At 37.7% G+C, this 27,699-nt stretch overlaps 1 protein-coding gene and 1 long non-coding RNA gene across 8 annotated transcripts in view; one reads left to right on the forward strand and one right to left on the reverse strand.

Annotated features, from left to right (window-relative positions):
- FRMPD4 (FERM and PDZ domain containing 4) overlaps positions 1 to 27,699 on the forward strand; it is a 392,028-nt gene that overhangs the window by 106,716 nt on the left and 257,613 nt on the right. The window lies entirely within an intron of this gene.
- Positions 230 to 27,699, reverse strand: part of LOC140684785 (uncharacterized) — a 37,530-nt gene continuing 10,060 nt past the window's right edge. Inside the window, exon 2 of the long non-coding RNA XR_012057590.1 lies at positions 230 to 27,660. This is a non-coding gene — a long non-coding RNA (uncharacterized lncRNA). The remainder of the gene's footprint in view (positions 27,661 to 27,699) is intronic.

Raw genomic sequence — 27,699 nt, forward strand, 5'->3', positions numbered from 1 at the left:
TGGCTTGGCAGAAATGATTGAAGCACATTATCTTGGGCAGCGAGGTGGAAGGGGAGAAGGGGAACTGGAGCTTCTGGAGTTTGCTGAGCTCTGTTAACACTGCACCCCATTTAGTGGTGGGTGCTGCTTTGGGAGAACATGGAGATGAAACCTTTGTCCAGGTACCTCTAGGAACTGAGGAGCGGGCAGGCTACATGAGAGCCCCACATATGAGCAAATCTGGGAAGAGGGGAGTTTCTGCAAAATATGGCTTGCAGTGAGGAGATGCTGCTTCAACCCCTCTGAAATTCCTCAGATCTTTCCTAGTTCCTCTTGCTTCCTTGTCATTTCCTGTCTTTGAAGCCTGTTCTGCTGCCTTCAACTGACTTGGCTTTGCTTGGGCACTTGGGAAACCCAAGTACAGGTTTTATGTGCTAAATGCAGCTTTGTGTATCTTGCACAGCTAGATATGTGAAGGTATTGCACCCTTGATACCATGCCATACAGTCGAAAGAAACTGGCTTCCTGTTGCTTATAAAAGCAGATTTCTAATCATATTTTTGCTTTATTAGGCAGCAGAGGACTGTGGTTGCCCAAGGGATTAATTTTCTTAGATTGCTTGTAGAAGGTGAACTGATAAATAAATGGATAAATGAGAGGTAGTTTCATTTTTTAAAAAAAATTTTAAATATTGAACGTGTTCATTTCTAGCAGCAAGTTTGCACTTATGTGTTTTCCAGGTTCTGGAAGCTGTCTGAAGAGATAGAAGGTTTCTTTCAAATGCTCTATTTCTGAATTTGGAAAGAGCATCTTATAGAAGAAAGTATAGAGCTACTTCTGAGACCACAGAAAAATAAGTGGAGAGTATTAATGGCTTGCTTTTCAAATGCTCTTTATTTTTAAACTGGAAGTGGAAATTTTATGATGCATAAGTAGCCTGAATTTTTAATTATGCTTTGAACCGTGTGGCTTTCTCTTTTTTAGCAACAGCAGCAGTAAACTTTGAAGAGTTTCCATACAGCAATTTTTCTCTTCTGTATCTTCTGTCATTCCTTATACATATATGGCACTTCATCATCCCTCTTCTTGATGTTCACTTTCATACTTTGCAATGGTTATCCATCAACTCTATCATATCATTGAATATGTGGTCTAAAAAAGTTGGTGATTGTGGGGATCTTGAAGGATACACCTAAAGGAGAACTCTAAAAAGCCTCAAAAATTTTTCTGTTCCACAGAAAAAATTTAATTTAGAATTACTAAAGCTCTTTTAGCTTGGGTGTTTTATTGAAAAAAAAAATATATATATAGTATATCAAAAGAAGTACTCTCAGGATGCACAGTTAAAATACTGTAGCTTTTACACTTTTTTTCTAGGTGGCTAAAATCATCCATCTGCATGACTCATATCGTGCCCTGCAGAAGACCACTATATAAATAATATCTGTGGAATATGAACAGTGGAATATAAGTCTGTTTTTCTTTAGTTGACATATTTGGATAAAAAAAGCTTCCAATATCTTTATTTTTTGATGCTGATATGTATTTATTTACTGATACAGAGGTGTATTCTTTCAAAGCAAAACATTGATTGTTTTTCTTCTCTTTAATAGACATTGAGGTCCTGTGAAGGTCTTGTTAAGACAGAGTGGCTCTGAAATGGCAGTGTGGAAAGCTGGCAGATTGTTTGCCCCTGCCACTTGTTTCCATAGTTGTCCTGCTGGATTCAAGTTGTCCATGGTATCTGGGTGAGCTACTTAGTGCCCTGATCACTTAATAGATTTTAATAGCAGCCTGCCATGTAAAGGGTAAAGGATAAATTTCATTCTTCCAGACGTCAGGGCAAGCCTTATCCTTCATCTCAGCAAAAGTACTTTGTATTTCTTTAATGGCAGAATGTTGATTTACCTTTTGGTGTGTTTTCTAAAGCTTGTCCAATCCTCATAGTGTTCTTTAGCCTTGTAATGATTTAAAAAATGTATGTTTTTGGAAGTGTTTCCCTCACATTAGTGTTCTTTAACCAGTAATGTCAGAGTTCATCCCATTTTCTCATGTTACGTGCCGGTTCTGAAAAAGAGAAATTCTGTTTTCATGTTAAATGTTTAAAATGTTTCTTTCATAGTAGAAGGCAAAGCAGCATTGGGTTCTTTTTTTTTATTTTTTTCCAAACAATTCATAGTTCAGTGCTTCAATGAACAGCTTTCCAACTAGAAGACACAATACCTGTTCTACTGGGTGCTATTTCAAAATGGCTGAAATGTATTTTAGCTGCATAAAATGTTACCAGTACTATTTGTATATATTTGTTTACTAGGCTGTAATTAGAAGAACTGACATTTTGATCTACTCAATGTTCAAAATATTCTTTTTTTTTTCTTCTACAAATGTAATGATAAGCAGAAAAGAGTTTGTCTCTCAAATTCTGTGGTATGATTTGCTGTTACAGTTCTTTTCCCTCATCCCTTTCCAATCAATTTCCAACTCAAGCAGCTTTCCTTTGCTAGTTCCCCCCTTTCTCAGTGAGTGCTTAATGCTGACTCACCACTTGTCATTGGACTGCTTGGCAATGTTGGCAGGGGCACAGGCATGTGTGTGTGAGCACTCTGACCACAACAGGCACCTCCTTGATCCAGATCTTTTTTTATTAATTAGTTCAGTATTCTGGCTTTTAAAGGTGTTGGGGGAATAGGCTTAGGCTTTCATTTATACTTACGTTCAGGGAAGAACAGTTCTGAGCATTAGAAGTTCATGGTGCTTCTGCCTTTAGTGAACAATAACAGAAAGCTGTAAAGTTTGTTTAGTGTTATGTGAAAATATAAGGAAACTTTACTCTTATTTTTGTGTAGTCTTCGCAAAAATTGAGTAAGTAAGAACAGCACGGCTTCTTTCTTTCTCACATACATGCAATTGTTTTATTCTGTCTTTACTTTGTAAGTTTTTCTTTCTGAGCTGAGTGGCTCAGACCTTATAACTAAAACACGCTGGATTTTTCTCCTTCCAGCAAGACTGTGCACACTGCATAGGCCAGATAACCCTGTGAACAGCATCTCTTTGCTCAGTAAATAACAGTGCAACTTGAATTGCAGCCAAAACTTTCTTTGCAAGCTTAACTGTGGCTCTAATTTCATCTGGTAGGACCTGCCTTGTCCAGGGTGCCAGTTCTGTCTGACCAGCCACAACTGCCCTGTGTACCTGAGCAGAGTAAATGAAGCAACCTCAGCGTGGAGCTGCAGCCTCTGCTGCTGTCAGGCTGGGTGAGGGAAGGAAACCTGCACACATACCTTGGGTCTGCTTCCCTGTGCTGCTTCTGAATGTGATGGTTCACAGCCTTGGCAGACTCTTCAGCAGGGATGTATAATTTGTATTACACTGAGAGATGACATGATCTGTTCTTCAAAATGGCAAACCTAGTCCAGCAACCATTTTGAATAATTTTCTGAAAACCCAGCATTAATAATGGCAAAAGAGTTGCATGTTTGGTGATTTAGGGGTCTGTAAATGCATCATTGTGTACACATGCCTGCTCAGCTTACCATACAGCTCCTAGAAAATACCTATTGAGACTCTGCTATATACATGAACAGTCATTTTGGAGGCAAAGATCATGGCTTTCCATTCTCAAGTTAGACTTTCATAACTTAGTCCTGTTGTATTGAAAGTTGTGGTTCTTTCACAGTAGAAAAAAAAGAGAAAGTACCTCTGAGAAAGTACTTCTGCAGTTTAGTACCTGGTGACTTGTTTAGTGCTTTTTGATATTTATCAACACATACAAATACTTAGTGATAAGGATGGTGGTCAACTGGAAGGAAAACTTACCTATGTAATGACCAGACACTGGGCTTAATGTAAAGATCAGATCATAGGATTAAACTGTCACCTGTAAAACATAGGAGAGAATTTTGTTCCAGAAAAAGCCAGCAGTTCTAATTGTCTGGTTTGTCAAGCATTTCTTTTTATTTCATGATTGCAAGGTAGGACAAAACCCCAACAATTAAAGACCATTTTTTACTATTTATTCCTCTTAGAACTAGGAGTTTGGTATCTGGTACTCTATAAGCTAATGCATATTGAACTTCCACATTAAGACACAATAAATTCAAGGTGATTTTTGAAATTTAAGGCCACCTTTGGCATTTCATTATTCCAACTAGATATTGGACATTAAGAATTTTCTGTTATTTCCATGTGGAATTGTCCTAAAATATGCCTTTCTAGTGCATAATTAAAAATACTCATTCTCAAATTAAAAATGCACCTTTTACATTTTGATTTTAAAACTGACTGCTTTCCTTTGCCCCATGTTCCTATAGTGATTCTGATTGATTGCAGTGGCACTTGGTGGTGACAGAAGAGTGCACCACCTGCAGTCAAGATAATTTTCTTCTGGATTTAGCCAGGAGTCTGCTCCCTTGAATGGGAACTCCAAATTACTGGTAGGCTTTTTTCTTTTCCCTGCTTACTTTTTTTTTTTTTTTTTTTCTCTTTCTGATTTTTACTTCCACAGTTCAGAAAATCAGGAGAAATGCTTTTGCTGGGAATGTTTAGTGGGACATGTCTGTCAGCAGGTTGGAAGTAGCTTTTCATTCATGTTATTGGATTGTAACTTCTTAACCATTTGCAAAATAAACCCTTATATTTTCCTGAGTTTCTTGTAGAAAACCCATCACCATTCAGTGGTAGGCTCTAAAATCGGAGTGTTCTGTTCATCCAAAGGATGGACTTGGCAGTGCTTTTTAAAGAATTGCTTAGTTTCCACTGTAATGGGGTATAGATTTGAAGATCTGGTGAGACAATCCATGCTCACTTGGAATATTGCACGTAGTTTCAGATACTGCTTTTAAAAAAAGTGCTGGAGGATAGAAAGAACTTCCACATGGGGGTGAATATTTGAGAACTGATACAAAAAGGGGATTTTCTTAGAGATACAAAACTAAATTTTCAGGTGAGGTAAAGCATGGGTTTGATATTTACCCTTATTTCATCAAAAACTTTGGACCTCCAGGGCAGATAAAAAAAACCAGGAAGAAATGACAAAACAGACTTAAGAGGCAGAAGTTTTATGAAACAATGTGTGCATCCAAAATGAACACCTGTTCAGTAGATGTGCTCTTTGCAAGCCTTAAATACCATCAAGAGTTGTATTCTTCTGGAACGTTATAGTCTGGTTTGCTGTAAAATTTGTTAGAATCTGCATTTTTTGTGGCATGTAATGTGACTTCTAGCTGATGAAATTAGGCAAATAGAGTCAAAGTCAGTTTGCTATAGATTTCAGCTGTATTTCGCCTTAGTATGGAGAAGGTGTCATGAGGAATAGCATTTTGGAAAATGTTCTATTGTATTTGTTGGTGTAACATATTGCTACCACAAAGAAAACATGAGCCTTAAGCTTTCCTATGCTTCACTGGGAAAAGTGTCTTCTCATCCATCTTCCATGGGCTGCAAAGCATGGCACAATATAAAGTGCGATTCTAGAAGGATATTCTGAATGTAGCAGTCTGTATATGTTGGTAAAACCAAAATTGAATTCTATCACCATTTTTTCCACTTGGAGAGGATAAACAGTAAACAAAGTTATGGGAGTCTGGAAGACATGCTGTTGGTCAGCTGATGAGTGTTTGTTGGTAAATTAAATTATGATGATTTATGTTTAGATTTCTCCTTTTTTTTTTTTTTTAACGTTTCTTCTCTTCAGTAGCTTCAATGTTTACTTGTCTACAGGAACAGTAGAATAAATAACAAAATGGAGGGCAAGAGAGAATCTACCTACTCTTGAGTGTACCTGCATTTTCTAGTTGGTATGCAAGAGTGAACTGCTAGTTTCACTTGCATTAACTTTTGTGAGAATTTGTAAGCGCCATTTCTGAAACTGTCTACAGACCATGCAGAATCACTGGACAAATCATTCCAGAAACTAAAAAGGCTGTATGCTAAATGAGATTTGATAGCTGCTGAAGCAAGTGTGTAGGTGAACTACAAATAGAGTCCATTTACAACGTTGTGATATAACCTAAAATTTTGGTGACCTCCAAAAGCTACAGAAGAGTCCAAGTAACTTTGTTATCACAAAAAGAAGCATCCTTAGGTATGAAAATTTACACCACATTCCTGAGGCTATTGAGTGTTCCAGACCAGTTCATGTTGGCTAATACAGAATACCAGATGTCCCTGATGAGCAGATCTGGAAAACCATTTGGCATTAGCTAGCAGAAAATATCATTAGGCACAATGGTGTTGCAGAATTTCTGCCCTTCTTTGGATGTTGTGCATTTCATATCCCCTCTGAAGGCTGGAGATCTGAGCCAACATCTGTTGCTCCTGACTACCAGGCATTAGGATATTCCAGGAAAAAAGAATTCTGCCACAAATACAAGAATGAAAATGGAGTAGTGAAGAATATAATGTCTGACTGTTAAGTAGTTTTAATTAACTGCCTAGGAAGGGGATCCTTTGATTCCAATCCCTTTTCCTGGGCTTATCCAGGGCTTTTATTCTCTCATTCTAACACAGACATGCAGAGAAGAAATACTTAGGGGTCCCAACAGCTGACAGCTTTGGCAGCTTCTCTCCATTTCATTCCATTAGCCATTCCCAAGTTGTTCTTATGTATAAAGATACCTAAACTATGTTCCCCCTTTCCTTACTCAACTTTGCCTCTGTTTAATCCCACTTTGTTATCTCCCATGTCCTGAGAAAACTGTAGATTATTTTACCTACTCTATTTTCATCCAGACCTAACATTTCTTCAAATACGTTTATTAGAGGAGAGTAAAAAATTTTTCATTTTGTTGTAAAATAAGGTCAGATAAAGTATTCCAAATCTAGCAAGACTGCAAAGTACATGTATTTTGACAACTTCTACCAAAATGACTTAAGAGGGCTATGCTGCTGGCAACTATAGTTTTCTCAAAATAGACCTCCACTGCAGTGCAACACTATGCTGGAACAGTCAGCTATGGTGCAGTTGGCTTTTTTCCCCCACTTCCTTTTCCTGGACTTCATTGATGCCAAAGGCAGTACAGCTAAATAACATAAGTTATTATTTTTATGATGAAAATAAATATATAAGTTATTAAAATGTGTTGTAAGCTTGAAAATTAAAGCCTCTTATGCCAGACATATCTAAATATGAGCCTTTAATGTCACTGGGTTTTTTCCTTGTGGAAGGTGCTGGACTCTGTTTTGTTACACGTGATGGTTTTCCAAAGCTAAAATTAACATTAGGATAGGCTTAAAAAATTAGCTGGGAGCTATTTTTGTTCCGTCTTTGGAAGTTGCCTCCTTGCTGTTTTGTGTTGAGCAGTGAAATAATATAAATCACTCCCATGAGTACTGATCTGGGTTATTTTGGTAGCATGTTCCACCACAGCAGGTGGTAGCATGCAGGCTGTGAATTCTTTCTTTGTGGCTCTGTGTTGTTTTTTGGGGAGGAGGGACTGCAGATAGTGGTGGCTCTGTTGGGGTGGTCTCCAAGTCACCCTAGTGTGGTTGTGCCGTAAGCTCCTAAAGCCAGAAGAGGGAGCACAAATGAAGACCTTGTTTCTAAGATGTAACTGAGCTCCATGAGGCAGATCCCAAGCCATGGAAATGCTGAGGTCACCTGAGTTAATTGAGAGTGCCTTACTCTGTTAGACTGCTTGTGAATAAAGAATGGGAAATATCAGCCTGTTGTGGGCTCCAATAGGGAGGAAAGAAATGGAAGAACTGAAAAGATTAGGAAAAACTATGCTTGGCATGAAGACTTTTAATGCAAAACCAAATTGTGGTTTGCTATTTAAAGCTAACCAGTGTATTTGGTTTGTAAGACCAGCAGTGCCTTTCATGAATCAGGAAGAATATTGTGTGCTGCTGTGCAGACCAGGTATGTTGGATAGTTGAGACTCATGCTTCTACAGCTTTTTCAAATGTAGTTTATTAAATTCTTCTGTTGTATCTAATTGTGGGTCATACAGCATGTTCCTATGGTCTTTCTTGTTTTTTTGTAGGCATGCAGATTTGTAGGATTGCTAATTTACAAATATATATAAATTTATATGTATTTTTACAAATTATGTATTTTTAATGATAACTGCAAACATTGTGTGATGAGCAAAGGTAGTATTGAAACTAATCACTAATGGGAACTATGTAAGGATACGGAGGTGTTGATTAAATTTTGCAAATTGGTCTCCTTGATGGCAATAGCTATTTTGGTTGCAAAGGCTTGTTTATAGATGTGCAACTGCTTCCCACTCAAATTAGGAGACTTTTCAAGAGTATAGTCTTCTCCTAACTGCTTTCTGAGATTTAATTTTGACTGCATTAGCTTGAGGAGTGTGATACATGATATTTTGAAAAGAATAATTAAAAAAAAGGGCTGCAATCTTATTAGCCTCTTGTAATTTTTTCCTTTCTTTTTTTGTTTGTTTTGGTTTTCAGTTTATTGTTGGGATAGAACTCCAAATTTCATGTCTGCATCTATTTGCTTTATTACTTTAGATGTGCTATTTCCAGTGTTATGCTCGTAGACTTAACAAGCTAATCTGGGAGACTAAAGCAGAACTGTCATTTTGAAGCTACTTAGCTGAAGTCTCTTTGAAATCAGTGTAGAAAGCTTCAAGACTATTTTTGTTCCCTTTTTAATTCTTTGAGAAGATGTATTGACGTGTTATGTTATGCTTTTAGTGGTCCCTAGATGAGCTGTTACAAAAATGTTGCCTTTTTAAAATCCCCTAGGGATATCACCTCAAATGGACATGATTTATATATAGGGACTACACTGGTCTGAAGGCAGACTTGGGATGAGATGACTCCAGGATGCCCCTTTTTTTTGAGACAATTATTTCTTAAATTGTATAATGCTGAATTTGGTGAAAGTATTTTAATGCTTAAGTGAGGAAAGATGGTCCATTAGAACTGTAGTACATGCCAACATTGCATGATAAGAAAGGCACCACAAAATTAGGAGTGCTATCATAATTTCTCTCTCTTGATACAGCTTGCTTACTGTCACTCACAGAAGCTTCCAGGACTGTGGAGTATTTATATGTGCTGTGTCCTATAAAAGCTGTGCTCCCACAGTGTGGTCATCTCCTCTTCCTGTCTACTTGTTTGTTCTGTCAGAGATTAAGGAGGACGTGATTGAAACCATTTCTGTTTGTTTGTGTTCTCATTTCCCCTTGAAGAAGACTGAGGCTATGACATGTCTGTGGGGAGCTGCCACTCCTCCCTCAGGATTCCTTTACCCCAGGTCCTCATAGTATAAGCTCTTTGAAGTTCACATGTCAGGAAGCATTTGATCATCCCTATAGCAAGAAAGTGCTGAACTAATGACAGCAAATGCTGGTGACACAGGTTAATTTCACATTCTTTAGCAAGCAAATTAAATGCATGATAAATCAGATTATTGTCACACTGGCTGTGCTTGTGCTATACATCACTTTTTATAATAATGGAATTATCATAGAGTCACAGAATGTGCTGAGTTAGAAGAGACCTATCAGAATCATCAAGTCCAACTGCTGGCCCTGCACAGTCACACCACGCACCTGAGAGCATTGTTGGGAGGCTTCTTGAACTCTGTCAGGCTTTAAAAGCCTGTTTCATTGCTCAACCAAACTTTGGATGAAAATTCTTTTCCTGACATCCACCCTAAACCTCCCCAACTCAGCTTCATGCTGTTTCCTGAAAGCCTGTCGTTGGTCACAAGAGTGAAGAGATTGGTACCTGCCCCTCTGTTTCCTCTCATGAGGATGTTGATGACCACAATGAGGCCTCCCTTCAGCCTCCTCTTCTCCAGGCTGAACAGACCAAGTGACCTCAGCTGCTCCTCATATGGCTTCTCCTCAAGGCCCTTCACCATCCTTGTAGTACTCCTTTGGACAGTCTCCAATAGCTTTAGGGTTTTTTTTGTATTGTGATGGCCAAAACTGTCCCATCACTCGAGGTGAGGCTGCCCCAGCTCAGAGCAGAGCAGGACAGTTCCCTCCCTTGCCCAGCTGGCCCTGCTGTGCCTAATGCCCCCCAGCACAGGTTTGGCCCTTCTGGCTGCCTCACGTTCAGTGCTGCTCACGTTCAACTTGCCATTGACCAGGACCCCCAGATCCCTTTCCTGGCACTGCTCCCCAGCCTCTCACTTCCTAGTCTATACACAGAACCAGGTTTTCTCCATCCCAGATGTTGAATTCAGCACTTTTCCTTGTTAAACTTCATATGTTTGGTGATTGCCCATGATATAGTCATGTGCCCATCATTGTCTTTCATATGGTTGGTAATGGCAAATTTGTTGAGGTCTGTCTGCAGGGCCTCTCTTCCCTAGTTTTGGTTGGAAGGGACTATTAAAAGTCATCTAGGCCAACCCCCCTGCAATGAGCTAGTTCTTTAACTAGAAGTAGTTACTCAGAGCTGTGTCCAACCTGACAATGAATGTGTCCTTGGATTTTGTCTTAGAAGATCCAAAAGACAGCTTTCAAGTTTGAGCAGCAAGATGGTATCTTCAGAGTAGTGTTTTACACATATCTTCAGCTATGTAATGACATGTTTTCTTTATCAGAATTTATAGCTGTCAAGTTTCATTGGATTAGAAGGGGTAATTGATGGGCTGCAGTTTTAGAGTGAGCTTTGTTTCCCATCAGGTCACAATGCACTTGCAGCTCCAAATGCTTCTTGAGGCATTTTACAGGAAAATCCTGGTGTTTCTCAAGCCAAAAGATAAGAATGATACATGACAAGGACAGTAGATTTTCTACGATCCTTCCCCCTTTTCTTTCCAGTGTTTTCTGAGAGAAGAGAGTTGTCCATTCATCTTGGTCTTAAGGCATCCAGCAAAGGTTCTCTGAGGAGCAGTAGGTCATGTGGATGATGCAACTGTTTGTTCAGCTCTGGGTATAGGAGCAAATCCTGTGAACTTCTGTTGTCTCTGCTTGAATATATGCTGAATTGAAAGGGTTCTGAAAGCTAACAAAACTGCTGACTAAATTATAAGCTTGGAACGTATTACCTGAACAGGGAAAATGTCTGCAGTATTATATCTGGGCACTGTACATGCTCTTTCCTGTCTTGATTTACTCCATTTGTCCACCAGCAATCTTGTACCTGTTAGTTTTGAGGACCTCTGTTGATCACCTTGTTTTTTTGAAAATGGCAGTTTCTTGGATTCTAAAGATCAGCACATTGGTCGTGGCTTTCATTCCGCACAATTTGTTGATAAAACAATTCTTTCAGGGAGATGTGTTCTTGGAACAAGTTAAGAAGAAGTTTTTTAATAGTTGATGGGTGTTCTCTTTCAGCTGCAGCTGAAGAAGGCACTGATGCCTGTATGGCCCAGATTGCTTGAGGTTGTTGGGCCTTTATAATCAGTACCAGAATTAACATTTGTGTGCCCTTTTCCTTTGACCTCTGGTCAAAATGATTTGGACAATTCTATGCCATTTGAAAAATAATTATTTTCTTACTTACTACAGCAGACTTGGAGGGATTTTCTAGAGAATGAGGATGCAGAAAAATGTGGTAATATTTTGTAAATCTCATGTAGATCTGCTTGGCAGAGACAGATCTGGTAGGCTCTTGCAGGGAAGGAAGGAGTTGTGTTGCTGTTCTCCTCATCTGGTTCAGCCTGAAGCTGAGGAAAAGCTTTTATCTATAGTCCTGCTTCTGGTATGTAAAGCAGCACTAGTATTTTATTTAAACTATTTTTCTGAGAATCTGCAACATTATTTTCATTTTCATCTTTCAGAAGAACAGCCACGCTTATGTGATCTAAATTTAAATTCTCCAGCTCTGAGTTGAAAGTTGAATGTGTGCCTTAAGGATCTAATCTTTTGTTTCTCAATCTTATTTTTTACAATTAATAGCACTTAGTTGAAAATAATTTAGAACTTGCCTGGGAAAATAGCTTGATCTTATAAAAAAGGCCAGGAGTCCACTGGAGATCTTGCTGAAAGAGTACTGAGAACAATAGAAAAATTCATTAATTAAGTGCATGCAGAAAATCATGTGGCTTATATGGATCAGTATTCAAAGCACAACTTGCAGTTCTTGGGTTTTTCTTAGGTTTTGTGGGTTTTTTTTCCTTCCTAAATATATCTAGTAGCAACATCAGCTATAAGCAGGTAGAAATTGGACTTAAGGACTGAATTAGGAGGAGAGCTAAGGAAGAAACAGCAAAGCAAGTGGAAATGATGAAGAGATAGAGGAAAATGGGCAGAGGAAAGAAAAATGAAATCACTTATCCTTAGAAAGAGTACACCTGTTCCTGTCTCATTTGTACTTACTGGTGGTAACTTCTGAAACAAACTGCTCTAAATCAAATGAACTGCGAAGGTTATGAAAAATTGTTCCAGCTTTTACAAACCTTCCTTGGGAGATCTTGCCTTGGAAACATTCCTAGGCAGAGTACTGGTGAGATGTGCTTGTTTGTACACATTTTTGCTACCATTTTAAGAAGAAATGTTGGCAAGGCCTGAAAGAAGACTAATTACAGCTTTGCAATGAGGGTCTTAATATGGTTGTGGATGACATTGCCTTTTGTTTTTGGAGCAAAAAATAGATGTTAGTGTGAAGAAAGAAGCAGAGACTGCATTGTTAAAATGACTCTTAAATTATTACTTCAAGAATGTCACTTGCTGGTGATTCAGGATACTGTGATGACAGGGGAGGGTTATTCCTGATGGATGCAAAAGATTAAATAGCATGGAGAAGAAATTAGAGAAATAAATGCATGTTTGGGAGAGCAATAGCAGGAACAGAATGAGTATTTAAAGAGAATGAGAGAAAAATCAACCCGTTCCTCAGTTTGGTGGCCAAGTTGGCACCCCCTTGACTCATTAAGTTGTTCTTTTGAATCTAGAAATTGCCTTTACAAAATGTCACCTCATCAAACAGCAGAGGGTCCTCAAGAGAGAGGAAGTTCAGGGCCAAAAAAATGATAAGCAAAAGCCCTAGCTATTTTAGTTCTGCTCATTCAATGTAGCTTTAAGTTAGAGACTTAATTAATCATTATGTTTGCTGACGTTTGTATATATACTGTATTTCTATTCTTATTTGGCATCAAGCAGCAGAATGGGAATCGAATTTTAGTGTATACAGAATCCCTGAATGGTTGAGGCTGGAAGGTACCTCTGGATGCCATCAGGTCCAACGCCCTTCTCAGGCAATGTCTGGTTGGGTTTAGGATATCTCCAAGGGTAGAGACTCCACAAACTCTATGGGCAACCTAAGCCAGTGTTCAGGTATTCTCCTGGTAAGAGAGTATTTCCTTTAGTCAAATGAAGTTTCCTGTATTTAAATTTGTGCCCATTTCTCTTTGTACTGTCACAGGGAAACAGTGAGGAAAGCCTGGCTTTGTCTTCTTGATTCTCCCTAGCAGGTATTTATACCTGCTGATTGATAAGCCTTCTCCTTTCCAGTCTGAGCTCTTTTTGTTTGTCAGATGCTCTTAATCATCTTTTGGACTTGCTCCAGCATGTTTATATCTCTTTTGCACTGGGGAGCCAAGAGGTGGACTCAGAACTCCACATGTACCTCACTGGGGACATGATGCTCTCTTTCAACCTGCCAGGGTTTCACTCTTCCCAATTTTGCTTGAATGTAAACAGTTCTGTAAGCTAAAGTATTTTATGAGGCACTTGAGAGCTTTCAACTCAGATTTGTTGTGCCATCAGCTGTGGGTGCTGCAAGGTGCTGGTTTTCCTTGGGTTTGCTTCCCTGCTGTTCTCATGCTAGGTGTTGACTCCTCAGTAGCTGAGAGAGGGCATCAACTTGTGGTTGCAGCTTCTTGGTGTGCTTAGCTGCCTACAGGGAAATGGCAGCACTTGTATCTTGTCTTTGGAAAAGGGTTCTGGAGGGTGTGAAGAGGAAGGAAGTCGGGGATCTGGGGTAGGTGAGGCACAGGTGACAGTGCTGTGGAGGGAAGAGCTTGCCTGATTTTGCCACTTTAAAATTCTAATGGCTTGTGGACTTATTTTGAACAGTTTTGGCTGTTCTGTCTATGAGAATTTTTTTTACTTGTTTCAGAGTACTTGGAAGAGGCTTGAATAATGGTTATTCATTTGTGATTTATGCAGTATCGAGGCTTGCATCCAAAGACACATCCAATGAGTGTCCCTCTGGGCCAGACTGGTCCATTAACTTGTAGTATATTTGGTATAGGCTTCTACTTTCCTTTCTTTGTTTTATATTCATAGCTGGTATACTTTCCCTCTTAACTCCCACCTTCACTGAGAGTATATTTTAGTTATTATTTTGATTTTCATTTTTGTTGTTCAGAATTCCTTTGCTTTAAAACCATCCCAGAAAAAAAAAAAAACAGACAAACAAAAAACCAACCAAAAAAAAAAAAAAAACCCTGACAACTCACAGAAAATAGTTGATGGGTTTGCAGAAGTTATCACTCATATTTAGTTAGGATTGGGAGTTGGGTAAGAAATTTGTTCAAAATATTTTGGTTTACATCTGGAAGAGAAAAATGCTGCCTCTCCCTTCTTGGTTTACTGAAACATCTGTGTGTTTCACAGTTGGCAAATGCAGCATTGTGATACTGCTAATTTAAATCAGGGGGAGAAATATGAGATTAATATTGGAAGCTAGAAGTGGATTTAAAAAAATTCTCTATAAATTCTATAGGAACTACTAAACTTGTAAAATGTCAGCTCATTAACTTCTGAATGATAGCACCTTTCAAAGGATGATATTTAGAAAAATCAATATGTTTCACTGGAAAATTAAGAAAACAGTTTATTGAGGTATGTACATTTTGATAAGCATAGATTTTATTTTTCCTGTTGCAATCTGCTTTTGTGTTTATCTTATATTAGTATTGGCACTGTAAGAAAGGAGAAGGAATTGCAGAAGGAAGCCTTGAATACTTAAGCTTCATGCTACAAACTCTTTTGATAGTTTGACTGAATCAGTTTTAATATTTATTCTCTGGCTTGCAATTGAAATGAATTAATAAAATAGGAATATTTTGTTTTGCTGTAGTTGAAGTTCTTGTCAATTTTATGAGAGTCTTAACCATAAAAACAATCCTAATACTTCTAAATTAAGATGCCACCTTAATGTAAAAAATCTTGATTGAAACTTGAGAAAGTGATGTGAGATCTGATAACCTTGTTGAGGATCGTGCAGAAGAGCACAGTTTTGGCTGCATTAGCCATGTCGTGGTAGAAATGAGCACAAACACATTAGGAATGTGAAACTATAACCCATTTCTGCAAAAAGATTGTCTAATATATTAGCATCATTTATATCTATCACAAGGAACTCAAAGTGATACAAAACAGATGATCTCACGCTGGGCCATAATGCTTGGCAAAGGTTTTTAAGTCCACAGTTATGAAATATCTAGCATTTATTTTCATAAGTTAATTTTATTATGTCATGTTCTTACATCTTCAGTTTTAGACTTCTTCTATTTAAAATATTAATTTTTAAAAGACTTTAGGAATCCTTCAATTTCCAGTACGGAAAGAATAGACTTGGTAGGGAAACTTGTAAGTGCTGTATGATAAGGATGTCAATTTTTTTTTCCTATTAAAACATTTTCTGCAGTGCTTAGTGAAAACTAAAATTAATCTGAATGAGGATTGAGCAATTTCTGCATATGTTATGTCAAAATTGGCAAATAGAAATGTAGGGCAAAATGCTGACAGAGCAAGTTCATCATACTTGGACAGCCTTTTTTTCTTTTTTTTCTTCATATCATGCCTATATTTCTCTGTGTGAGGTGGGATAGTGCTCTAACAAAGATCAGCTGCTTAATATTTCTGTTTGACCACGTCTCTGTTTCAGAGTCCCTGCATCCCTATTCTGCAGCATGCACAGAACTGCTTGTTTCCCAAAGGTGCTCTGTGTCTCACTTATCATTGTATCTTCATACATAAAACTATACTGAATTAATTTTGCTCTGCTGATGTAGGATTCAGCAGCCTTTTAATATCTGTTTATGGAAGAGGGATTGATATGTGAGATTAAGGTTAAACAAATGTCTAGGTCTTCACTTGTGATATGAGACACATAGATCTGATTTTTCATGGGCTGTTTGTATTTTTAGACCTTTCTGAACAATGAGAACAAACTTGGGGGGGCAGGTTATTTTGTGTGTGTGGGTTTTTTGTTGTTGTTTGTTTTATTTTTTTTATTTTAATTTTTTTATTTAATTCTGGTCTGAAATTTATTTTAAAATATTATTAAAAACATATACATTTAGATAAATACTTGTTTTCTATTTTTGCAAATGTCAGAATCCTTTTTTCTGTCATAAATGACCTTGTTAGTGTAGACATCTTTTCTGCTTAGCACTTTTTCAAGAAAAAAAGCTCAATTCAGCCTCTGCTAAAGAGATGCCCTACAGCTGTAGTTTGTAGACACTGGCTTAAGTGATTTTGAAGATCATGCTTATTCCATAGATATAGATTTTTTTTTCTTTTTTCTTCTTTTTTAAACATGTCCATCTGGGAAAAGCTGGTATTTTGTACTCCTGTGTCTGTACAGTTACTGTGTGTGTTTAGATATAGATACATATATATCATATATATATATATTTTTTGCTCTAAATGGTTGATTTCTTTATGTTATTGAAGACATCATCCAGTATCTGGAATAGCAGTAATCTTTTCATATGTCATATATTGAATATTAATATCCAGAATTTCAGCAGTTGGCTGGTACATTCTGTATGTATGATTGAGATGGAAAATGAAAGCATCCAGTGGACTTCACTGCTATTCCCAGTTGCATCTTCTGACTCCAGGCTTCTCTCAGCTTTATTTTATTTCCAGCTTCTATCACTGTTAGAATTCTTCTGTCTCACCCTTGCCCCTCAGCAGGTTTCTGTTTCCCTGGCACTTCCCCGCTCCTTTTTCCCAACCCCACTTGTGCTGGCTGCCACCTCAGCTCATCTGTGCGCCGCGGCGGCAGCTCTGCGGGCTCAGCTCCTGTGCCCTCCACTCTAACAGCTCCTGGTCGGGGGGATGAACAACAGTAGGTGAAATCTGTCTCAGTTGCTTCAACTTGCAGGTGGACCACGCCCCATGGCCCTCTGGGACCAGTGCAAGCTTCCTTGGATGGATGCATGGCCAGCACACAAAGAATGGTATGAGAGCTCCCTTCATTTGCAGTCAGGAACAAACAGACTGCTGCGGGCCTCCCCAGAAGGATGCCTGTCACTAAGTTTTATCCCTGCCAAATCTTTATTGGTTTAAAACTTCTGCTAACTTGACTACGTTTTCAGGAAAATAGCAGACACACTGGTTCAGACCGAGGAGAGTGGTTAATAAATGGTTAACTTAATGAAACTTTATTTAGTTTAGATAGAATTAAACGTCAGTATACTAAGCTGTGTGCAGTGAAAGGCTGTAGTATTTGCTGGGAGGGGGGAGGAGTATGGAAAAGCATGAAAATATTCCTAGCTTTCAAAAAGCAACCCTGGAAGCAGAGATAAAGTAAGGATGCTGAGGAGCCTGTTGTGTTTTGATGTATGTATGATGGAAATTTGCAGTTTAATACAGACTTGGTTAAACATGAAAAAAAAAAAAAAGGCAGCATGGACCCTCTCTGCTTGTCTCTCCTCCCTTTTTCCTGCCCTCCCTCCCTTCTGAGAAGCAAATATTTGAATATTGATAGTGTATGGAAATAACTGACTCAACCATAGTGATACAACTGACAAAAGAAATAAGATGATTCTGTGACACTTTCAGTTCATGTCTTGTTTTATGTTTCCATGAATATCTCAGATTCAGTAAGAGGGGTAATGTAGAATTAGCATTTCCCAATCAATTAATAACTATAACAGAAATTTCCTGTTGATTTTGACAGCTGTTTCCTTCTTTTTTAAAGAATCTGCATTTGTAACTTTAGAATACTGAGTCATTAATGCTGGAAAAGGCCCCTAAGATCATTAAATCCTGACTGAATACCTTTGACTGAATACCACCTTGTCAACTAGACCATATACTACTAAGTGCCATGTCCAGTTGTTTCTTGAACACTTACAGGGATGCTGACTCTACCACCTCCTTGGGGAGTCCACCTCGATGATTTTTTCATCCTTTCAGTAAAGAAATCCTCCCTGAGAACTTCTTTTAATATCATATTGCTAGAAGTAGGGCTATGGTGATTTATTATCTCTGGTGTTTTTGCAGTAGAAAGAAATATGATGCAAAAGCAAACTTCCGAATTACTTGGGAATATGAATTGAATACAAAAATCAGCAGTAGTATCCTTTATAGAACAAGACTTAGTGAAGGCATTTGGCTTTAAGTTAGGTGGCCATGGTACTTAATTGTAGCCATCACTGTATTTCCTGTACTGGATAAGAAAACTGTACCTGTTACTAGAAAAATATTGCAGCACATAGAGTGATTGCTATGTTTTCATACATGTTTAAAAGTGTATTGAAACTGAATTACTTCAATCTCTCAGCTTTATTCACAGAAGCAGGTTTTATCTCTTGTAGCATAAGTACCCACAGATCACAGTGTACGTGCTGTGACCTTTTGGGGTTATTTATCTTCCTTCTTGTATGCACTAGAGCTTGTGTGCTTTAATCTGTGTTTGCTGAGAAGCAGCCAAATTGCCCCTTCTGTAGCAATCTAGCTTTTGTGTGTGCATGTATTTGTGTAATCCATGTTCTGATTGATGTATTAAGGTTTTCTAGAAAAAATGAGTCATCTGCATCAGTATTTGCTTATGAATCACATTTTATGATATATTTATTAAGTATTTGTTAAGACTTTACAGACACTCAGATGCTATATATAAGAATAAATACTTAATTGTTTAAATATGCTTTAGCCTGTTAGGGCTGGATGAGATGTTGTGGCTTCATATATGTGTTCCCTCATTTTGTTAATCTGAGGCTTTCAGATCCAACCATATAAAGCACTGACAAATTGATAGAGATTAAATAAATCTGATTTATTCAATTTTCTTGTGTGTAAGCCTGAAGGACTGAGGAATGAAAAGCAAGTTGCTTGGGGTGGATGAAAATTCCTTTCAAATGCTGGAATAAATAACTGTTTCTGATATGAGATCTAATTATGGACCAGAGAACTGAATGACAAAACCCCATTGACGTCAGCATCACTAGGGCTTGCACGTATGAAATTAAGGCAAATGACAAAAAAAGTGGGTCTAAATTGTACTTTCAGATCTTCATTGGTGTCAAATCTAAAGTCCACAGTTAAAAATTCCATGTGAGACAGATTTCTTTCCATGATTACATTATTAGCCATTTTAAAATTGTGTTGTGCTTAAGGTTGCACACTCTGCTGTCTCTCCTTGTAACACAAGTGGCAAAAAAGTTGGTAATTTTGTCCTGAGTTTGTTAAACATTGTCTAGGCATTTTTGAAGCCAGTATTGCTGGTATATATCTGTCTAGGTCAGGAAGGAAAGACAGCAAGATAGATCAGGTAGAAGACACCATGTAGGAACAATGATAAATTAGTTTATGCTGAATTATTTCTGTGTGTAGTCCAGGGTTCAGTTAAGATTTTGCTTCAAACTTTTCCAAGATGTAAAATGTTTTATTTTTTGTTAAAATGTAATAAAAATGTATAGTGTAAGAACTATTGAAATTAGTCAAATTGTTTACTGTACAGTTATGCATTTCCTTCAGTCCCCTTATTTATAGTGGACATATAGACTTTTCCTCATTGGTATAATTTGTTATTCTAGAAGCCTCAGGTAGAATCACAGCCCTTTTTTATCATGCTGCACAAATAAATTCATATTTATAATTGATAAAAAACCCTTAGTGTAGTTGGGAACAGCACTACTTTTTGCCTAGAATCTTTGTGTCTCTGATCCCTCATAACATGTTCCTTTTTTTTACCCCATGGCTTTCTCAACTTCTGTTTTTGTGCAGATTGTGTGAGGATGTACTTGAGCTAAGTGCAGGCTGTGAAAACAGTGTAGGGTTTTGGGTCCATGCACTGATGTGGGCAAGTCACTGGGATTCTAAAATATGTTAGTTTAAGGGAAGGAAACAGGTAATAAGGCGTCTGAGAAAGGTGACCATTTAAGAAGTCTGAACAAATTATGATTTACTGATGGGAGAAACAAATTTTCATGTATGTAGAAGACTGATGCCAGAGGAAAACCAACAACATACTTTCTATTCATAAAGGATAGGGCAAGAATTTCAATGTACAGCTAAAGGAATGTGGGTTAGATACTGAAAAAAAAAATTTAAAAAGACAAACAGGTGACAGATAAAGAATGGGCAGAATACTTTTGACCATCAAGAATCATGAGCTCGGGAATCGATTACTTGCAGACTCCGAGGAACAGATTGGAAAACTCTCTGTCTGGATTACGTTGGAATGGGACTTGGGCAATCTGACCACTCCAGATCCTCTTCTGTGCCCTTTTTCTCCCCACCAGTGATTATGTTGTTGTTATGTTTGTTGTTTTTAGGTAAGGACTTGCTTTCCTTAAGGATCCGTACCCTATAACATGAATATAGGGTAGTCTGAAGTTCTCGTTTTTATTTACAATAACATTTTGCAGGCCAGTAAGCTCTGCTGTCCAATGGATGTGTGTATTTTGGTATTTATGATCTGAAAATTAAGGTAATTTTTTTACAGTTCCTGCTTGTGTATGCTGGAGGAATAGCTGAATGGCTAATGAAATGGTTTCCTACAAAGCAATCAAGAGACAATTTCGTTTCAGAGGCCAGTTCTGTTTCTTCGCTTAATCTCTTTTCAGATGCACTCTTAGAGTACAGGTGGTGTTAAGAAGGAGATGGATATCTGGAAAATGACAATTTAGGGGCATGAGATGCATTTACATTCAGTCTGGGAATATACTTGCCGCCTGTGAGTCAGCAGTGTCAAGCAACTATGCGGCAGAAAAGAAAATGATAAAAGGGACAGAAGTGACAAAATGAGTGCAAATTATGTAATCAATGTTTCTCTTTTTATCAAAATAGTTATTTCAAACCTAAATGAGCTTTACCAGCTAGTGGTAACGTTTTGAAGTATTAGAGTAATTAGCATTCATTGGATTTTGTTAGTATTGATACAATTTTCAATAATGCTGTGTTAATATCTAGGTGACATTTATCCCAGCTGCTATGTAGTAGAAAAAGGTTAATTTTTTTTTTAAGATATGAATTAAATGAAATGCCTTTTTATTATATGAAATGAGATCATATGGGGGAAATGTGTTGTTTTTACCAGATGGAGATGCCTTCTTTCTGTGTAGTAGGGTTGGGTGACTTAAAAAAAATAGGGAATCTCTTTCTAATGTTGCGATGTGATCCTGTGTGGCTTATTACTACTAATTTGCTTGGCACTGCAATGCCCTAGCAATTTTAAGGTCATGCAAGACTATTACATTGTATAGGTTAAACTGTATAATATAGTTTTGTTCTGAATCTATGCAGCTACCTTTCTGTTAGGCTGGTACTTACCATGGAGTACAGCTTCTAAAAGTGTTTGGTCTTCTTTACAGATGTGGAAGATGCATTGAACTCTAACTTCATCAGTAGTTAATGGTCCTCATTGCTGAAAAATGTAATTAAGCTCTATTTCTAATATGAATTTGTCTGTCTTCAGTTTCCAGGCATTGCCTTTGGTTTCTTCTGAACTCCAATGCTTTATTCTTAGTGAGATGTTTATACTCTCTAATGAAGTCACCCTTCAATACTTTTGTACTGAACTAATCAGACATCTCTTTAACTCTTGTTGTAAGGCATTTTCTCTAGTCCTTTGTTGCTACTGTATTGATATGAATTGTTTTAGTTGTATTTTTATTAAAAGGTTTAAAGAGAACCACATAAGCGCTGTTAACTTCTTCCCAGCAAATGCAATACAACATACTAAAAACAATACTCTTTGTTTTTTTCCTGTTGATTATCCAAAGATTGCTCTGTACTTCTTCATTTCTGTGTCATCATCCTAGGAGATCAGATTCACCTACTAGCTCACTAGGAATTTTTTGTACGTGTTACTCTTCAAAAAATGTATAGAGTTCTACAGAACAGGTTAGAATATTTTTTACCCAGATATAAAATTTAGATTATTTCCCTGATCCCTCTGCCAGTGGTGATTTGTATTAACAGCAACCCTTTGACTTCTGGATCATTAGTGTACTTTTAAATAGCAAAGGGCCAAAAACTGTTCTTGTTGGGTCCTACTTAGTTACAAATTTACATTAAATAATGTGTTTTTAAAATTTATTATGTTGGCAAATTACTTTATTTTTAAATCAAAATAATGAATGGATAAATAATTTGTGTTTGAAAATGCCAGATACATTCTGTTAGCACTCCTTTCACACTTAGTATTACATTCATCATTTTTTAACTGTCAACTTTTTTAGCTGTGGACTGTAGCAGAGCCACTAAGATGATCATGGGGCTGGAGAACCTCTCATATGAAGATGGAATGAGAGAGTTTGGGCTGTTCAGCATGGAGAAGAGAAGGATCCATCAATACTTTACAGCAGCTTTCTGTATCTAAGAGGGGGCTGGAGAGGGACTTTTCACAAGGACCTGAAGTGATAGGACATGGGGGAATGGCCTTAAGCTGAAAGAGGGCACGTTTAGATCAAATATTAGGAACAAATTCTGTACTGTGAGCATGGTGAGATTGCTCAGAGAGATTGTGGACTCCTCAGCCTTGGAAGTGTTAAAGACCAGGCTGGATGAGGCTCTGCATTACCTGTTGTAGTGAAAGGTGTCCCAGACCAAAGGTGATCTTTAAGGTCCGTCCTTCAGACCCAAATCATTCTATGATTCTGTGAGTTTCTGTGTACATACATTAATTTTTAATGCTGGCAGACATGCATTTATATATATTAACATAAATATTTAAGAATGTAGTTACAATTTCTGAAAGTAGTTTCTCAAAACTAAGGGGTTTTTTTGAGTTTTAACTAATAAAGAAATCCTCAGTTTCAGTGATGCTCAGAGGAAGACTTCCTTTGATTACTATGAGGCCAATACGGTACATACCTGGGCTTATGTGTGTGAAACCCGTATATCTGGAGATTTTAAATAGCATATATATCCAATTTTGTTTGAACTCAAGAATTTAATTTATTGAACAATTTATTCAACTATCTAGAAAAATAGTAGACCTCTGCCTCTCATGCTAGCCAACTAATTGTGTCTTAAGAAATATTTTGCCTTGTTAAGTATTTGAATGTGATATCTGAAATGGGGAAACTTTGGAAAAATGTTTGGCTTTCCTTTCTGTGCTGAAAGCTACCTTGCCAGTTGTCCTGTGGTGTAAGAACAAATATGTGTAGGTATGAGCAAGAGTAAATTGGGTTTTAGCAGTGGCCAACAGAAGGGCATTCTCAGTGGGGTCTGGAAATTTTGGTCAGTGTAGGTTGGTGCTACAGTCCCTAAAAAGTGGGACTTGGCAGGTTGATTCTAGGCAAAGCCATGCCTGTACTGCCACTGGGGTTCAGTTCTTGCAGAGGGCAGTTTGGTGTTCCCAGTGGAGCTGTTGGAAGGATGGACAACACCAGGGATGTCCTGCTCTTCACAGGATATGAAGGAAGTGTAGTGGGAGTCACTTCTGTGCTTTCCTTTTTGGATTGATGCTGATTACTGCTGTGAGCTCCTTGTATAGAAGGTAGATATTTCACTTGTGCCACTCTCCCTTACATGCCTTTGCCTGCAGGAAACAGGTACAATAAGAAGAAAAAGCCTCAAATCTAATTTCTTCCCTTGGCGTTGCAATTTTGGGATGACACTGGTTCCCTTTGCACCCACAGCTCAGCTTGTACACTGTATTTTGTACCTCTCCTAAGATTTGGACATAAGTAGTGTGCTTGTAACATAGAACAGCACATGAATATTAAGAATTTGGAAGCACAACTATAAAATGAATAAAATCAGTGTAAAGTGAAAGCCACCAGAAACATTTGGCTTGCTATTTTTCATGTTACCACTTTTCATTGGCCCACTATTAAGTGTATTGAAATCTGTTACCCAGTTTAGCATTTGATTTGTGTGAAGGACTGTTAGCCTCAGGATTCAGCTGCAACTCACTAAATACCTGCTTCATTCTTAATGTATACTGGAAAAGCCCAGCGAATGAGAAGTCTTCCCTGTTGTCTCAGAGTAACTTTTACTCTGTTTCTCCTCCCATCTTATGATAAGTTACCCTGGATTGTTTAGTTGTGGTATAGGTTTCTTTTTGGGCTTTTTGGTTGTGTATTTAGATTTTTAAAATTATTTTTTACTTATTTAAAAATTTCTGTGACACGATTATCTGTAATATATGGAGGATAAAAAAAATACCCTTTTCCAGTTGAGAGTAAAAGGTCTGATTCATGCAATGAGATGCCATTCATAAACTTTCACAGAAAATTCTGTTACCAGTTGTTTGTAAACTCTGACATTAGAACTGTGTTTAAATCTTATTTCTCAGGTAATTATGATGCCAAACATACTTCCAAAGCTCAGGCTTTCTGCATAGTATACACAAAATACCAGAGCATAATATTTATTATGTTTGTAGGTCCAGAGGGGGAAGAAAGGTGCCAAGTAAATGTAGTGAAGGCTGTCTAAATTGTTTCGCCAATTGAAGGATGAGGGAACATTTTAATCTTAGAGCCTGTGGGAGTTTGGGAGGAGTGTTTCAGGGAGGAGAGTAAGTATAGACTGAGATTTGTAGTGATTCAGATTTGTAAGTAAAAGCCATGTGGAGAAATTGCTAATTTTGGGCTGATAGGTCATCTCTGGCTGTTCTTTAAAATCTGAAAAACTTGTTTCCTGCTAACTGTACATGTTCCAATTATGTTTGAAGGAGATTTAATTGGAATAATTTTAGAAATCACACCCAGCAAGGAAGAATTAGGGAATACAGAGGTTTAAAATTTATATGCAGCAAAAGATAAATGTGACTCTAGGGCAGTTTTAAGTGGTATGCCAAGGTAGGCAGTCTGGTCACAGGTGTGGTGACCTCTCTCCAGGCTATGGTCAACTCTATGTATCTAAAATTCTACATGTCTTTTCTAGGCATCAGGAGGCATGTGTGTATTTTTAAATTTTTTTTCAAATTCGCAAATTCTTCTGGTGTTCAACTGATTAAATTGGTTACACTGCCATAGTGCCAGGAAGGCTTGCAGGGTTGTAGAGGTGCTGGCTATGTTTGACTATACAGAAAGAGACCCAAGTTGGCTTTTGGATGACTTATGTGTTTGTGGGAAGAGAGTTTTCCCAAGTCGCCATTACATGTGATGGGGCCCTGCTCTACTGGAGATGTCTGACCATTGGAAGCAGTGAATTACTTCTTGGTAATCTTGTGTTCATGGCTTTCACTTTCGCTATTAAACTCTCTTTAACTCAACCCATGAGTTCTCTTTTACCCTTCCATCTGTCTCCCTGATCCTGCTAGGGCAGGAAGCGAGTGCCTGCCTTGGGGCTTGGCTGCTGGCTGGGGCTAAACCATGACAAATGCTGAAGATGAGTTCACTTAAACCAGAGGCAAACAACCCAAGTGCTGTGATAAACTGGCATAACAGGAGTTTGTGTGCCCCTAGAGGATGGTGACTTCAGTCTGGGCAGACTTGCCTCTAGGAGAAGGTAAATGTCACCAGCTGGCCCATCTGTAGTCCTCCCAAACTATAGGAAGTTGGTAGCAGGTTCATCTCAAGCTGTGGTTCACAGTTCCTTCCTCTGAATGGCACATGGTGAGGATGGGGAACAGTTTATCACAATATGCTCCTTGGAATATGGTTTGAAATTACTGAGCCATCATTTAAATCTCGCCAAAGCCAAGTGTAGAACTTCATAGTTATCATTTTTCTCCTTGTATTAGTTCTTTGCTTTCTCATTTCCCATTCCTCCTTGTAAACAAAATAGAGAATGATAAACACAATTGAAAGAAATGTGTTTTGGGAAATGGAAAGCGAGAGTAGACAGAAATCTGTTTTAAACCCATCAGTATTATAGCTGAAACAATGGAGTAACATGTTCACTTTTTCTTGCAAGACACTGTCTTAAGTTAGCTGCTTACCCAAGAGCTGAGTAAGGAACTATGCTTTCTAAGTCATCTAATAAGACAGACTTATATGACATACTGATTTTAGCTGATAAATTGGATAAGTTTATTTCAGGATTTAAATAGGATTTATATCTCATATATTAAAGAGGCATTTGTTTTGATGCTGTGTAATGCAGTGATTTGCATGGTATGTTTCCTTCCTTGCTACTTCTTTTACCTGTTCTTTACTGCGATACAAAGTATCAAGTTTTACTTCTATTCATTTAAAAACATTTGACTTATTAAATAAAGTGCATGTGCATGCATCACAGCTAAAAGTGAAGGCTCATAGGCTTATATTCATTATACTCTTTTAGTCATATGTTTTAAAGGAGCAAGCAGGAGAAAAGGAGAGCAAAATGAAAATCAAGAAGCAATCAGCTAAAAATCTTTTAATGAGAAAATTTAAATTCATAAACATACTGTGTAAATGAATTTTTATTTAATACAAATCTCTTAAGTGTATTTTAAATATTGAGAATAGGTAAATAAACCTTTTAGGCCCATGTAATGTGTTTTGTTAATGTGGGTGAGAATATAGTGAATACATTAAGCATAGAGAAAGATAAACCTGGCATCCTACCTGGCCACAGGGCCAGGCTGGATGGGGCTTTGAGAAACCTGATCTAATTAAATGGCATCACTGCCCATGGCAGGGGGATTGGAACTAGATGATCTTTAAGGTCCTACCCAACCAAAACCAATCTGTGATACTAGGATAAATTAAAAAAAAAGGGATATAATTTTTGTTGTACATTGTGACTCCTAAGGAAATGTTTGAAACAAAGAATAAAATGCTGGGAGATGAAAGCACTAGTGAACCTGAGGGAAGGGAAAACAGAAGGGCTAAAGAAAAGAGGAGTAACTACACTAATGTCAATTCAGTTATATCTAGTGCTGGGAATGTTCCAAAGGAAAGTTAACCTTGGAGAGTTTGCATGCTAGAGGAAGCCTTTACTAGTTAAGGCAGAAGTGGAGGAGAATTTGACCAAGGACATTAAAGATGAGCTAGGGAATGTTCAGATTTAACCAGGCATATCTCACCTCAACATAAGGATTGTATAAAACAGAAGATACCTTTGCCTCTTTGCTGATGGGATTGAATTTTCAGCTCAAACTACTGTTGCAAAGCAGGCAGGATTAAAAAAAAATTATAATAACTTTTTCTTTTGTAATTAGATCAAAATCTTACCATCTCTCTTGCCTCTGTTATTAATTTGAGCATTTTACTGCAAGTAGGATGTTTTAACTGTTTACTACTTTCTGTTCTAATACGCTAAATTTTGTGCACGTTTTAGCTCCGCCTGCTACAATTGAATTATATTATAAGTAATATATTTGAGACCTTTAAAGCTTGGCTTTAGCAAATTAGGTCTCCTCTTTTTCAAGTCTAGGAATGCCCTACCTATAAGTGGTCAAGGTGTGTTATATGTTTCTTGTATTTGCATCTGTATAAAGTTGTGAATTCTTTGACCTCAGCAATGTTTCCTTGCCAAGTGGATGCCTGTTAAATTATGAAATGCCATGTGGCAGATTTCTCAGAGGAGTTGCATGGCCTCACTTCCGACTATATTAATTCTTTTTTATGTGAGGAACACCAGAAATTTTGATTAAAAAATAACCAGTTTAATTTGCTCATTGCTGCACCTCTGGACAGATACCATTGCTCTTCTTTTGACTACATTACAGGAACTGTAAGACCTAGTGATTAATTATTATCAGAAGGAATTTAGTCCTTCT

Source organism: Taeniopygia guttata, chromosome 1 (genome assembly GCF_048771995.1).
Source record: "Taeniopygia guttata chromosome 1, bTaeGut7.mat, whole genome shotgun sequence".
NCBI classification, from domain to species: domain Eukaryota; kingdom Metazoa; phylum Chordata; class Aves; order Passeriformes; family Estrildidae; genus Taeniopygia; species Taeniopygia guttata.